General features: G+C 29.3%; 1 protein-coding gene across 1 annotated transcript in view; it reads left to right on the plus strand.

The window, feature by feature from the left end:
• Positions 1 to 5,210: 5,210 nt before the first annotated feature.
• The window catches only part of LOC105216239 (putative metabolite transport protein HI_1104), a 28,847-nt gene continuing 19,059 nt past the window's right edge, over positions 5,211 to 14,998 (plus strand). Inside the window, exon 1 of the mRNA XM_054231212.1 lies at positions 5,211 to 5,725. The gene's annotated coding sequence lies outside the window, so the exon portion shown is untranslated. The remainder of the gene's footprint in view (positions 5,726 to 14,998) is intronic.

Consider the following 14,998-nt stretch of genomic DNA (forward strand, 5'->3'; position numbering starts at 1 on the left):
ATTTCAACGAAATTTTGTACATAATAGTTCTTGACACCCTGATGTAATTGATTTAAAATGGATGAAATCGGTTAACAACTACGCTTACTTCCCATACATAAAACACAAATTTCATCTGATTTATTGTCTTGACAATATGTATATAAATCAAGCTCCATTAAAGATATCGGAATACAATTTTGGAGATGTGACATCTCTCGTTGAAAAAATTGTCAAAGTCGGACTATAATTTTTCAAGACCCCAGGTATCGAACATGAGGACCTCAATGTCCATGTAAAATTTTTTACCGAAAATAACGGTAAATCTCTCATTATTTTTAAAGAGGGAATATTTTTCTTCTAATAGCGTGTCTTTGTGCCAAAAATGGCTAAAATCGGGTCATAACTTTCCCTAGCTCTCATATACCTTATATTAGGATTTTCAAACTTCCTGTGGACTTTATACCCCAATGAATAAAACGAGCATATAGTCTTGTATAAAATGTAGCATGTTTGTGAAAATTTGTGAAATCGGTTCATATATTATCCCATATATATATGTATAATGATTTTCGTTATTCTCGTGGACTTAATGACGAATATATGGGTAAAATTGTGTGTTATCTTAATAAAATTAAAAAAATAGAATATAATATTAAAATAGTGAAATGCACTGCGACCTGTGGTCTATTGTGCCCTCTCCAAGTCTACAACGACTCCATTAGTCCCAGCACTCTGACAAATTCCAGCATGGTGCTGGGAGTTAGGGAGACGATGTGCCCCTCTGTTAGGATGGCATTGCCCCTGCTCCTGTGAAGCGCTACACATTCTAAAGCATGTTTAGGGGAATTTCAGCCTCCATGTCACAGAAGCGGCAGGTCTACGACGAGACCAAGCCCTGGTTATGAAGGTGTTTCCTGAGCTTCAGTGGCTTCAGTGTATATTCTCACCACTAACATTAGATTGCTGCTTGGGAGGTTTGTTAAGCACTTGAATATTTTTGTGTTATAACCTCCAAATAGGCATTTTTATTGGCTCAATACAGCTGACTGACGCCAGTGCTCCTCTCTGTCCCTCTTTTCTTCTGTCCAAATCATTTCCCGGATAGTATGGGGACCTACTACTAAAAAAGGTTCAGGACCTAGCAGTTTAGTTGCAGCTGCTGTACGAGCTAGTCCGCAAGCTCGTTCCCTTGTATGCTATTAAATAAATAAATTGCGAGAGTATAAAATGTTCGGTTACACTTGTATTTAGATTTTCCTTACATACATATATTACATTGGAGGCTTAGAGATCGTAATACGATTTTTTATATATTTTTTATTTTAAGCGTGAACTCCATTCTTCTCAGATATCAAGCAAGAAATATCTCTGAACCTTTTCTTTTATTAGGTCTATAACTTTGCTTCCGTCGTTTTCCAATAGACGTAGAGACTGGTCGATTATATCGATTTTTTTTTATATCGATCTTGAACATTTGTGTGCATTAACCCAACAAAAGAAAGATCTGAAAATGTCACTTTTTGAGCCGAATTCTCGACATTTGCGGGAAATTTTGCTTTTATTTTTTAATTCCAAGAAAAGTGCGGCTGAGGCTCATCGACATTTGTAACCGTTTTTATACAAAAAAAAAATAAATTTACAAAAAAAAACGACGGAAGCAAAGTTGTAGACCAATATTATTTTTAATGATGCCCAGTTTGAGAACATTAGAAATCTCGTCTTTATTCGAACAAAACGAGCCAATTTAAAGTTTTTTTGAAACACTATTTTTGTAAATATTTTTTGAGTCAGAAAAAGTGCTTCTAGAAATTATACGTGTGTTACCAATTTTTATTTATTTTTCTCGATTGTTCTTGAATCGATGAACTGTTCAAAGGAGGCTTTAATCTTGCATCTCTGTACGCACAAACATTTGGCAAGTTTTAATAGTAATATTAGTAATATTTATCCATTTTTATAACTTCTAATATCCAAGTAATTTCAACTGAATTGTGTCTGCAGCTTGAGCTACATAAATATTTAATATCATAAACTACAATTAATTACCTTGCTCGAAACCTTGTTTACACTATTTCCTTCCTTCAATGTTTTACTTTTACTATGCGAAAGTAAACATATTCTAATATGCATATGCTCCCACCTAACCCTCAGTTAGATAGTGTGTGCATAATTTCTGTTGCGTTGACTGAATATTAAACTGCTAATTAAAACACAAGAGAAAGATATTAAGTATAGAGAACATATTAAGTTGTAATTTACAGTTAATTAGACTTCCTAGCAAATTATTTCATTTTTGTTCCCATTAGTGAGTTCATAATAATTGCAAAACTACTAAAAAATGTGATCCATAACTGTTCAGGTCAAGTGATTAAGAATTATTATTTAGTAGCCAGGCGATTACAAATCGATAAGTAAGTGAAAGGCATACATAAGTGAACTTTTGACACGCACATAACTGACAATTCCATACTTCAAATAGTAAACAAAGTTAGATGATGGAATAGATAGTATAACATTAACAAATTGAAAACAAAAAGTAAGGAAGAGCCAAGTTCGGGTGTTACCGAAAATTTTATACTCCTGCAAATTATTTCTTTAATGTTATTAAGATAACACACACAATTGGGACCATATATTCGGCATAAAGTCCATTAGGAAACAAAAAGCATTATATATAGTATATGGGGGCTGGGTAATCCATTGACCGATTCCAACTATTTTTGCCACCCGCGCCGTTAGTTCTGCTTTTTCCCGCCTGGATAAGGAAGCGAAGCGAATGGGTCTGGTGGTGAACGAGGACAAGACGAAATATCTCCTGTCATCAAACAAACAGTCAGCGCATTCGCGTCTTGGCTCCCACGTCACTGTTGACAGTCATTGAAGTTGTAGATAATTTCGTATACCTAGGCACCAGCATCAACACCGATAATAATGTCAGCCTTGAAATCCAACGCAGAATCACTCTTGCCAACAGTTGCTACTATGGACTGAGTAGGCAATTGAAAAGTAAAGTCCTCTCTCGACGAACAAAAACTAAAATCTACAAGTCCCTCATCATTCCCGTCCTACTTTATGGTGTAGAGGCGTGGACGGTGTCAACATCCGATGAGACGGCACTAGGATTTTTCGAGAGAAAGGTTTTGCGGAAGATTTATGGTCCCTTAAACATTGGGAACGGCGAATACCGCAGAAGATGGAATGATGAACTGTATGTGTTGTTCGACGAAAGTGCTCCAGCTCTGAAAGTTTTCGATGCTGTACCCGCTGGTGGAAGCCGAGGAAGAGGGAGACCTCCACTCCGATGGAAGGACCAGGTGGAGAAGGACCTGTCTTCACTTGGTATTACCAATTGGCGCCAAACTACCAAAAGGAGAGATGCGTGGCGCGCAGTTGTGGACTCGGCTATAACCGCGTAAGCGGTGTCTACGCCAGACAAGAAGAAGAAGCTATATTCTATCCAAGATTATATGCTCACTAAATTTTGCTAACATATCTCACTTATTAACCGATATATATGGTATTATGCATGTATATGGGAGCTAGGGGAAGTTATGACCAAAAAAAATATTCCTTCTGAATTTTCTTCGAAATATCTGAAAGACCTATAACATATTTATTAGAAGCACTGAGGTCCTCATGTTCGTTATATGGGGCCTTGAAAACGTATGGTCCGATTTCGACGTTTTTTTAAAAGGGCGATGCCACACTATAAATACAGCATTTGTGCACAATTCTGTTTCGATATCTTCACTAGTGTTTACTTTATAATAAAGTAAACAATTCAGAGCGACTTCGAAGTGCTGGTATATGGAAAGTAGGCGTGGTTGTGAAACGATTTGGCCCATTTTCAAAACATATCATTCGGATGTCAGGAAAATGTTATGAAGCGTATAATGACGTTCATTGAAATTGGTCAAGTAGTTTCTGAGATATTGTTTCTGACCCACAAGTTGTTGGAGCCACTCCCATTTAAAATTTTGTGTAAAAATTTGAATGCAGCTCTTCTGTGTCTTCTATACCATGAAATTTTAGGTTTCTATTGTTTTTCCTTACTAAATTAAAGCACTTTTAGTCGTTTTCAACATAACCTTTGTATGGGAGGTAGGCGTGGTTATAATCCGACTTCCAGCATTTTTTTGCTTTTTAAGGAAATGTGCAAATGAAAGGACTCTAGAGAATTTGGTTGATATAACTTTATTAGTATAAGAGATATATACTACAAACTTAAAAAACGGGGCCACGCCCACTTTCCCAAAAAATTATATCCAAATGTGCTCTTTCCTAGTGCGATCCTTTCTACCAAATTTTACATTCATAACTTTATTTATGGTTTCGTTAATGGCAATTTATAGGTTTTCGGTTTTCGCCATTTTGTGGGCGTGGCAATGGTTCGATTACGCCCATTTCAATAGCAATCCTTCTACGGTCACAAGGCACCTGTCTACTAAGTTCAAGATATCGTAATTTTTACTCAAGTTATCGCTGGCACGGTTAGATAGACCGACAGACAGATTTCCGGATTTCAATTTCACCCCTGATGACTTTGGTAGATATAACTCTATACCTACCTCGTTTAGTTTAAGGGCTTAGAAACAACCTTTAGGTAAACAAAACTATTCTACTCTGTGCAACATGTTGCGAGTATATAAAGAAAAATCAAAGCCAAAAAAGCGCGTAAAATAAAGCTAACAAATGCAACAAGGAAAGTCAGGCACAAACCAACAAGTGCACGCACATGGACGTCTCGTCCAACGTGGCGCGTGTTGTTGCTTAGTGGGCTCGTGCTCTTTTGTCGACAATCAGCAAGCAATGTGTTCAGCAGCAAAAAGTTCATTAACTGCTGAATCACGTTTTTGTATGCGGTTCGTAACAAACATGTTTGAAGCTCAGTGAATGTTCTTTCCGATACACTCATGAATGATATAAATACAAAGTGTGTGTGTGTGAGTGTTTTGGTTTTTATTGCTTTTATTGCCTTTACGCAAAAACAGGCGCAAAAACAAGTATCAAAACAAGTACAAAAAAATATTACAATTTTAAGAAACAATCAAAATCAGCTGAACTACAAGATGATGACGCGCACGCAGCAGCAGTGACAGCAATAACAACGATATTAATAACAACAACAGCAATAACAGTGATAAACCCCCGCGCGCTTAAAGGCGTTCGGCTGGTGTGCGGCCCCATACATATACACACGGTGCGATTTTTCCTTTATAAGTCAACGGCGACGTCCAAGTTCAGTTTCTTCTGTTCACAAAACTCAAAGCGGACGGTGCTCCGCATAAACGGTGTTTCGAGTCTGCGCGACGGTTCAGCGATAATATTATTGTGTACATACATACACATAACTATAGTTTTAATTAATAAAGTCGCCTATGTACGCGCAGAAGTTCTAATTGAGCGTCGTCGTCGTCTTCGTCAAAGTTGATAGTCGTCGTAGTATAATACATATATTTATAAACAATTGTGCAGTAGAAATCAATTGAATTGAGTGTCGCGATTACTTACTTGTGAAACGTATGCGCTGATAAGAAAAATATTTCTAACGCATTTGAAATAGTTTTGATATTTTTTTTCTGTACGAAAGCGTTTCATTTCGTAGCACAAACAAACAACGCGAAAGCAATTCAACAAAAGAAGAAAAGTGTAAAAGTTTGCGCGTATTTTTTGGGAAAGAAAAATAAACGCAAAGCTTGGCTTAATTAAAAAAAATAAACTTTTGGAAAATAAATAATTAAAGGTTAGTGCACAGATTTATTTTTTAAATATCATTATAAATACTTACTAATTAATATTTATTAATGCGAAAAACTATAAATTAGTGTAGTTGTGGTATTTTATTATAAAAGGATAATAAAATTTTCTGTAAAACAAGATGAAATAAGAGAATATTTTTTGAAGAAAAAAAAATTGAAACTAAAATCGATTTTTAACTCAATTCTACGTATTTTTTTGAAGGATAGGTAATAATTTTGAGTAAAAAAAATGATAAAATATTCTTTGTGTATTTAATAAAAAATATTTAATTTCGGAAATTAAAAAAATGAAACTGAATATGAATGAATGGATAAAAAAAATATTTAATTTATTTAAAAAATAAATAATAAATAAATAAAGTGATTTTTTTGTGATCTAGAAATATTTAATTATTTAATTAAATAAAAATAATTTCAAAAAACGAATTGAAACGAAATTATTTATTTATTTAATTTAAATATTTATTTATTTAATTAAAAAATAATAATTTTAGAAAACAAATTGAAACTAAAAACGATTTTTTAACACCAGCTCAGTGATGTAGAAATACTTACATATTTATTTAATTTCGATCAATATTTTTTTTGCGTGAATTTTTACCAAATAATCAAAGCAAAAATTCATAAAAATTAAAATTTTTTTTTGGTTGAGTTTTTTAAAATTTTTTTATGGAAAAATAATATTTAAAATATATATAAATTGGCGTTATGCCATGTAAAAATTCCTTAATTGCAGTAAAAGAAATATTTTTTTAATTCATAAAAAATAAAGTATATTTAATATAATGCTTCAGTGTTTTGAGTCTATTGTTTTTTCTATGAATAAATAATAATTAAAATAAAAAATATGTAAGTTGGGATTATGTTATGTAAAATAATTTTATTTTGAAAGAAAAGTAATAACTTTGAGTACAAAAAAAATTTTCTGCCTAAATTTTTAAATACATTTTAGAAAACAAAAAACATTTTTTACTCCTTCAAATTATTTTGAGTAGAAACATTTTTTAATTGATTTTTTAAATACAATAAAAAAAAATTTTCGATTTTTAATACAATTTTGAACTGAAATTTTATTTATATTTTAGAAAACATAATTTTTTTTTACATTTTTAATAAAATTTTGCACTGAATTTTTATTTTTTTTTTTTTTAGAAAACATACAATTTTTTGTCTTGCATAAAAACTAAATGCTTTCATTCCTTTCCTTTTTTTAAACAAATTATATTTTTTTTTATTATTTATTTTTATAGAAAACATAATTTTACATTTTTAAAAAAATTTGAACTTTTTGGATTATTTTTAAAATTTTGAACTGAATTTATATTTTTTTAGAAAACATAAAATTTTTTTCGTGCATAAATAACACAATTATTTTACTTTTTTCTTAAACAGACATATACTGGTCATATTTTTAACTTTAATTTTTTTTTTCAATACTTCAATATTAGCAAAAAGAATATAATTATGTTCAATGCTAAAGTAATGAAAGTTCTAAAGTACTGCAATTAGGAGAAAATACAAATTTTATTTTCAAACTTAAAAAAAAAGTAAGAAATTATTATTAAAAAAAAAGTTTATAATTATAATATAAATGATTTTTTATTTAAAAATACTTTTTTTTTTAATTATTAAATTAAATTGAATTAATTTTTACTTTAATTTAGCTTGATTTAATTAAAAATAATAACACTTATTATCTCATACATTTTATAATTTTTTTAGGAAAAATTTTTAATTTGAAAAAAAAAAATGTTAAAATTATAATATTGTTATTTTTTTACTTTAAAAAATTTGTTTTCTTCTATTTTTTAACTTAAATTGTTTTAATTAAAAATAATAATAACACTTAATGTAAAAATAATTATTAATAATTATGAAATTAATAAGAAAGAAAAAAATATTTTTTGAAAAAAAATTGCTTAAAATTATAATATTGTTATTTTTTTATTTTGAAAAATTTGTGTTTTAATTTTTTTAAACTTAACTTGCTTTAATTGAAAATAAGACAAGAATTATGACTTTAAAAAAATTAGAATTCTTAAAAAAAATATTTGAAAAAAATTAAATAAATAATAATTTTGTGCTTTCCTCCCTAATACATACATACATACATATGTACGTAAAATTTATAAAAAAAAGAAAAATATAAACTACAAGTGTTCATAGATAATGACTTGAAAACCTTTCAATGCGTTGTTCTACACCTATTTACACACACACATACATACATATATTCGTACAAGCAACAAGCAGACGCTGAAATACTAAACATACCACAAAGCAACCACGCAATTTTTTTTTTTGCAAACACATTTTTTTTTCATTCTTATACACTTTGGTTAACCAGAATTTCTTCATTAATCAAATACTTTAAATGGTAAACCAGAAAATAAACTTTATATGAAATCACAAGCACAAAAATAACATTTACAAAAACAACATGCTTAATAAATTCTATTCTTAGTTGAGAATATTATTTAGTTTTGCTACAAAAGTTGTAGCACATGTCTATAATTTGCATATAAATTTGCTGCTTTCATATTTCTATTATTTTTATTATAATTAAGTAGCTGATTTCAATGTTTAGTAGAGAAACTACAAGTTTGTTATAGAAAAGGCAAACGTAACTCGCTGTGTTTAATATTAAACAGCACGTTAACTTATTTCTTTATAAAATTGCATGATTTCCCGAAATTAGTGGTACTAACGTTTAACTTTTACGTTGATGTGTTGCAAATATGAAAAATATTTGCGTTTCTTATCTTCTACTTGCATTGCATAGTTGCACTTAATATTGTTTCATAATATTGTGCAATATATTTTTTTTTATTGTAATTATTTCGTCAGAATACTTTAGAAGTCATTAAAGAATATTATGAAATTGCTTGCATAAACTATCAGAGAATTTATCAGTAGTAAAAGTTGTACGTGTATACTCGTCTTTATAAAATAGCTTACCGCCCAACAATCATTTCTTTGCAACGCAACAAACTCATTAAGCACTATTTATTTAATACAATTTAATGCAGCGAAAAATTGTTTGTGTTTTTCGTTTACATTACCCTTTACAATAGCAACAAATTAATTGCACAATTGATGAGCGCCATGTTTGATCATTATCAAACAACAATATGATTTATTCGACAAATGTAGTCACGATTAATGTTTAAAGCTAGTTGTCATGTGTTGCATCATGCTTTAGAAGAAATACGTGCGCATCATAATATATACGCTGAAAAAATGCAGTAAAAAAAATTAGAAAAAAATATTATATTTTTAGAAAAAATATATATTTTTATAAAAAAAATATATTTATAAAAAAATTTCGTTATTAAAAAACAATATACCACTCTACGTAAAAAATGCAGCAAAATTGATTATTGAAAAAATATTTTTTTTTATAAAAAATAATAATATTTTTATAAAAACTTTTGCTATAAAAAAGTAATACTATTTAAAAAAAATTATTTGTATAAAAAATAGCAAAATTAAATATAAAATAATTATTTTTTTAAATAAATAATGTTTATATTTAAATGTTTACTATTAAAAAGTAATATTATTATAAAAAAATAATTATTTGTACAAAAAATAGCAAAATTAAATATAAAAAAAAAAAAATTATTTTTTTAAATAAATAAATAAATTTTTTTAAATAAATAATTTTTTTTAGCAATTTTTTTTATAAATTTTTAAATAAATTATAAGAAAAATATTATTAAAAAAACAACTATATTTTTATAAAAAATATAAAAAGGTATATACCATATACCAGATGCTGAAAATGTAGCAAAAAAGAAAAAAAATAAATCTTTTATAAAAAAAAATATTTTTATAAAAAAATTTTCGATTTTTTATTTTTATAATTATTTGCATAAAAAACAGCAAAATCAAAATGTTTGCTATAAAAAAGCAACATTATTGTAAAAAAAAATATTTGTAGAAACAGCAAAATTAAATATAAAAAAATATTTTTTTAAACAAATAATTTTTTTTATACATTTTTAAATAAATTATAAAATAATATTAATAAAAAAAAACAACTATATTTTTATAAAAAATATAAAAAGGTATATACCATGCATATGCTGAAAATGCAGCAAAAAAGAAAAAATATAAATAAATCTTTTATAAAAAAAATAATATTTTTATAAAAAAAATTTCGTTAAAAAAAATATTATAAAAATATAATTATTTGCAAAAAAAACAGCAAAATCAAATATAAAAAAAATTATTTTTTTAAATAAAAATAAAAAAAAAAAATGTTTGCTATTAAAAAGTAATATTATTATAAAAAAATAATTATTTGTATAAAAAACAGCAAAATTAAATATAAAAAAAAAATATTTTTTTAACAAATAATTTTTTTTAGCAATTTTTTTTATACATTTTTAAATAAATTATACAAAAATTTTATTAAAAAAAAACAACTATATTTTTATAAAAAATATAAAAAGGTATATACCATGCAGATGCTGAAAATGCAGCAAAAAAGAAATAAATTTTTTATAAAAAAAAAATATTTTTATAAAATATTTTTGATTAATAAAAATATAATTACATTATTATTATTAACAAACAGCAAAATCAAATATAAAAAAATATTTTTTTTAAATTAAGTATAAAAAAATAATAATTAATATACATAAAAACACTTTTAAATTGAAAATAATGCATATACTATATAACACACTGTACTTAATATATATATGCCGCCTCTAGTGCACCCTGTTTTATTATTTTCAGTTTATTTACAATTTCTTGTTGTGCTTTCGTTTATTATTATTATAATTAATTTGGTTTTGAAATTAAATTAAGTGCAATATTTTCGCATTAGTTCTCAACTAGCGCGCTCGCAGTGTATAATTATTCTGGTGAAAGGGCTTGTTTATTTATGCAAATGTGTTAGTCATTGCTACTAACTTATTATGGCAGTAAAAGGGCAGCAATCACTACATTGATATGCAAATGTGGATAATTGTTGTTTTTAATATTTGCTGATTAGCATTTTATTTGCATATTTCAAATTGAGAAATTGCAATAAAATCGTTGGAATATAATATTTAGTAGTTCATGCAACTAAATATTGTGATTTGCTTGTGTAAACTGAAAAATTTCGTTTGGCGCGTGTGTCTAACTTGGCATTTTTCATTGTAAAACACCATAATTAATTGAATTATCAATGAATAGGGTGTTTAAACAAAACTTCGCATAGTTTAAGCAAGTCTAAGTAAATTTCTTAGCATTAAAAATCATCTTTTCAATTTATTTCCGCACTTATAACTGAAATTATACGTAGCCTGCTGCTTGCTATAAAATATAATTATAGTTAAAATATCATTTAACACATGCAAATATTTCCACACAAATCTAGTGTGCTATTAAAAATTGGTCAAGCTTCAATAAATGCTGGATTAAATACTAATTTGTACACATCAGCAGCATACAGATTTGTATTGTATCTAACGGACAGTGAACTGTCATATGCTTAGCCTTGAGATGCTGAGAGGCGGCAGCTAACTACGGCAATAGTTGAAATTAATGAATTTCATCAGACAAAATATCCAAAATAAAAATATTTTATTGACAAGTAACACAACAATTAACAATTACAATTTTTATTGTTAAATAATTCAATAATTAATTTAAATACACAAATTTCCGTTGAATGAACGTCAAAAAATCGTAAAAAAATTGTTTTAAAAAATCTAAAAATTAATTGTTTTAAATATTTTTTATTGCTCTCATTCGTAAGTGCGGAAACATTTATACAACTTCCTGCTTAACCACTTAAAATATTCTTAAAAAAATATTTCGTTTAAATTTTTAATGTTTTACTATTAAAAAAAAGTAGATTACTTTGAGATTTTATCAAATTTACTAGACCTTCTTCATACGTGCTGTATGAGCACATCTGCAAAACAAGCATATTTTATGACAATTGATCATGGTCAGTCGTACATTTACCCTTATTTAAGACGAATTTTTATATTTTATAAATTTACACGATTTATGTACCGCACATGTCTATGCTATGTATTTATGTACATTTAAAAATTATTACACTTTATTAACTGTAACAATTGAAATATTAACGAATTATGCGGAAATTTATATACTGCAAAAATAAGTAGAAGCAATAATTAATGCTAGTAAGGCTAGTAAGTTGGCTAATAGTAATCTTAAAATACAAATGATCACAGCACATAAATACATTTCGCTGTACCTATGTGTTGCTAAAAATTATGTTTGTACGTTTGTACATTGTTAACTTTCAAACATTTACGCTCGCGTAATTAAAAGCTGCGCCGCGTCCAATTGATTTTATTTGTTTGAGCAGCGGCAACAGTAAAAATGTTATATTTCAAGCATTAAAAATAAACAGCCAATAGTATGTGCTAAGTAAGTAATTAAAATTATAAATTTATGTTGCTAATTCAAACATCAAATGCGCATAGACAACTGACAGTTAAACAATTTTTATAGCACAACTTTGTGTTTTTTTTTTTTTTGCCAGCAAGACAAATATTCTATGCAACACACACAAACAAATGCATGTTTGTACATGTCCAAGAAATTTTTATTGCTTGTATTTGTTTTTACTTATTTTAAAATTTTTCTTGTTTTTATTGCAAACGCATATATTTCACTTAAGCGATTTGTCATGTAAAAAATGTGGTAAATATTGACAGTTATTATGTTTGCCGAGCAAATGATCTACTCATAGTCGAGTTAAAGGAATTATGAGTTTTGATTTTATTATTATTTATGTGCGGTACAAATAAGGCGGTGTATGAAGCTGGCTGGTTATGCATGCATATTTTGACCATGAGTGGCATTGTTAAATATTTTTCACATGAAAAATCAAATTTTTAATAAAAACAAAAATAAATAATAAATAAAGAATTTATAAAAAAATAGAATTAAAGAAATGTAAATAAAAATTAAAAATATAAAAAAAAAATTTAATCTAAAAAACATAATAAAAGAATTAAAACAAAAATAGAATTAAAGAAATATAAATAAAAATCAAAAATATAAAAAAAAATTATCTGAAAAAATAATAAAAAAACCTGTTTTTTAAATTCAAAAGAATTTATAAAAAAAAATTTAATTTAACAAGTAAGGAAGGGCTAAGTTCGGGTGTAACCGAACATTTTATACTCTCGCAATTTATTTATTTAACTTTATTTATATTATATAATACGCAATTTAACCCACATATTCGTCATATATATTGTATAAAGTCCATTGAAAGTTGGAAACCATAATATTAGGTTAGAAGTACCGAAGTCCTCGTGTTCGATGTATAGGGCCTTAAAAACCTATGGACCGATTTCGGCGATTTTTAGAATGGGGCTGCCACACTATATACGTAGCATTTGGGCAAATTTCTGCACCAATATCTTTACTAGTGCTTACTTTATATATTGTAAAGTAAACGATTCAGATCCACTTCAAAGTTCTGGTATATAGAAGTAGGCGTGGTTGTGAAGCGATTTGGCCTATTTTCACAACATATCATTGGGATGGATTGACTGTTACAAACCAAGTTTCATTGAAATCGGTCGAGTAGTTCCTGAGATATGATTTTTTACCCATAAGTAGGCGATGCCACGCCCATTTTCCATTTTGTAAAAAAATCTGAGTGCAGCTTCCATCTGCCATTTCTTATGTGAAATTTAGTGTTTCTGGCGTTTTTCGTAATTGAGTTAACCCACTTTTAGTAGTTTTCAACATAACCTTTGTATGGGAGGTGGGCGTGGTTACAATCCGATTTCCTCCATTTTTGGACTGTATAAGGTAGTACCTAAAAGAAACGACTCTAGAAAGTTTCCTTGATATACCTTTAGTAGTTTGCGAGATATGCACAAAAAACTTAGTAGGGGGAGGAGACACGCCCACTTTGATAAAAGTTCTGATTTCTTTTTAAATATACTTTATTATTTCACGTATTTTATCTAAATAAATATAAAAATATCATGCAATATTCGCAAATAAAAGGAGGAAGCTAAATCACGATATTTATTATCAATTAATTACACAAAATATTTTTTTTTAAATGTAGCAATTTCAAAATTTAAAATTTATTTTGAACTTACATACTTTGTGGCATGGCATGGGTGCGCTTGGATCGGAGTCCATCCTTGCGAAGAGGTCTTCTAACAGCTTCATCTCCACTGCCTTCCACCACTCTTGTGACATCTGTCCCAGTGGGTTACTGTGATCTATGAGCGCAACGATCAAGTGTCGTTTCGCAACTCATTGACCGCCGCCGCTGCTTTGGACGTTATCGGCTTCTCGTCCGTATGTCTGACGTCTAGCTTCTCAGCTGCGTCTTTGCATTTCCTCCTTTTCGTAGGTGCCTTCGTTTCACCTTCTGTAGAGCGCTGCCTCTTTTCCGCAATATGCTCCTCAATGCGATTCGCAAACGCTGGATTTGAAACATTACACCAATTACGAGTGGCGAAGCCAACCTTTCCTCTTCCTCCTCTTTCAGGTTAGGCTTGCCTTCGAATCGGCTGCAAATCCCGACCGCCGCCTTATAACGCGCCTTTACCTTCAACCCCTCCTTGCTTGGCTTCTTCCGGGCCCTCTCTTGTTGCCAGAGTTGGAACCCTCAGCCGCTGGCGACACAGCTTGTAGTCTCACTGTGCCCGCCGGTGGTTGCAGCCACGCCTCCCACCGACGTTTGGGCTAATATCCAAGCTCGCTCTTTATCCTTCGTTTTGTCCTTCATGTTGAGTTTTTTAAAATTCGGGGGACTCTACCCCTAGCGCTTTATACCTATCGACAGGTACCTCATTAGCAATGACCAGTGTAGCCCCTCATCCACCCCCTCGTGAGGTTGCATGTGGAGCTGACCACCATGACGAGGTGGATGAGGAATTACACCAGCCTTAGCTAGGTACGCCTGCCTGCAATGCAGTGGCTTAGCCCGTCCATGGACAGCCTAAGACCACCACCGTACAAGCAACGCCACCCATTGCCCAGTTGACACCCGCGCGGAGGGTATAGCTATGAGGAATTTCGTCGATTATTCCGTTAATTTAATATTTGTATAAAAATGAATTATGAAAGCGAGCTAGTGAATAAAAATTTGCATTTCTTACAGCAATTTTAAGTGTGAAAGCTATGCAAGTTAGTTAAAACCATAAATATTTATGAGCATAAGTCAGGCGGCATATATTTTTCGTGGCAGCAACGTCATGTGATTATGCACAAACTATTTAACATTAGAACAAGCAAGTGCCTTA

Source organism: Zeugodacus cucurbitae, chromosome 5, assembly GCF_028554725.1.
Source record: "Zeugodacus cucurbitae isolate PBARC_wt_2022May chromosome 5, idZeuCucr1.2, whole genome shotgun sequence".
Taxonomy (NCBI): Eukaryota; Metazoa; Arthropoda; class Insecta; order Diptera; family Tephritidae; genus Zeugodacus; species Zeugodacus cucurbitae.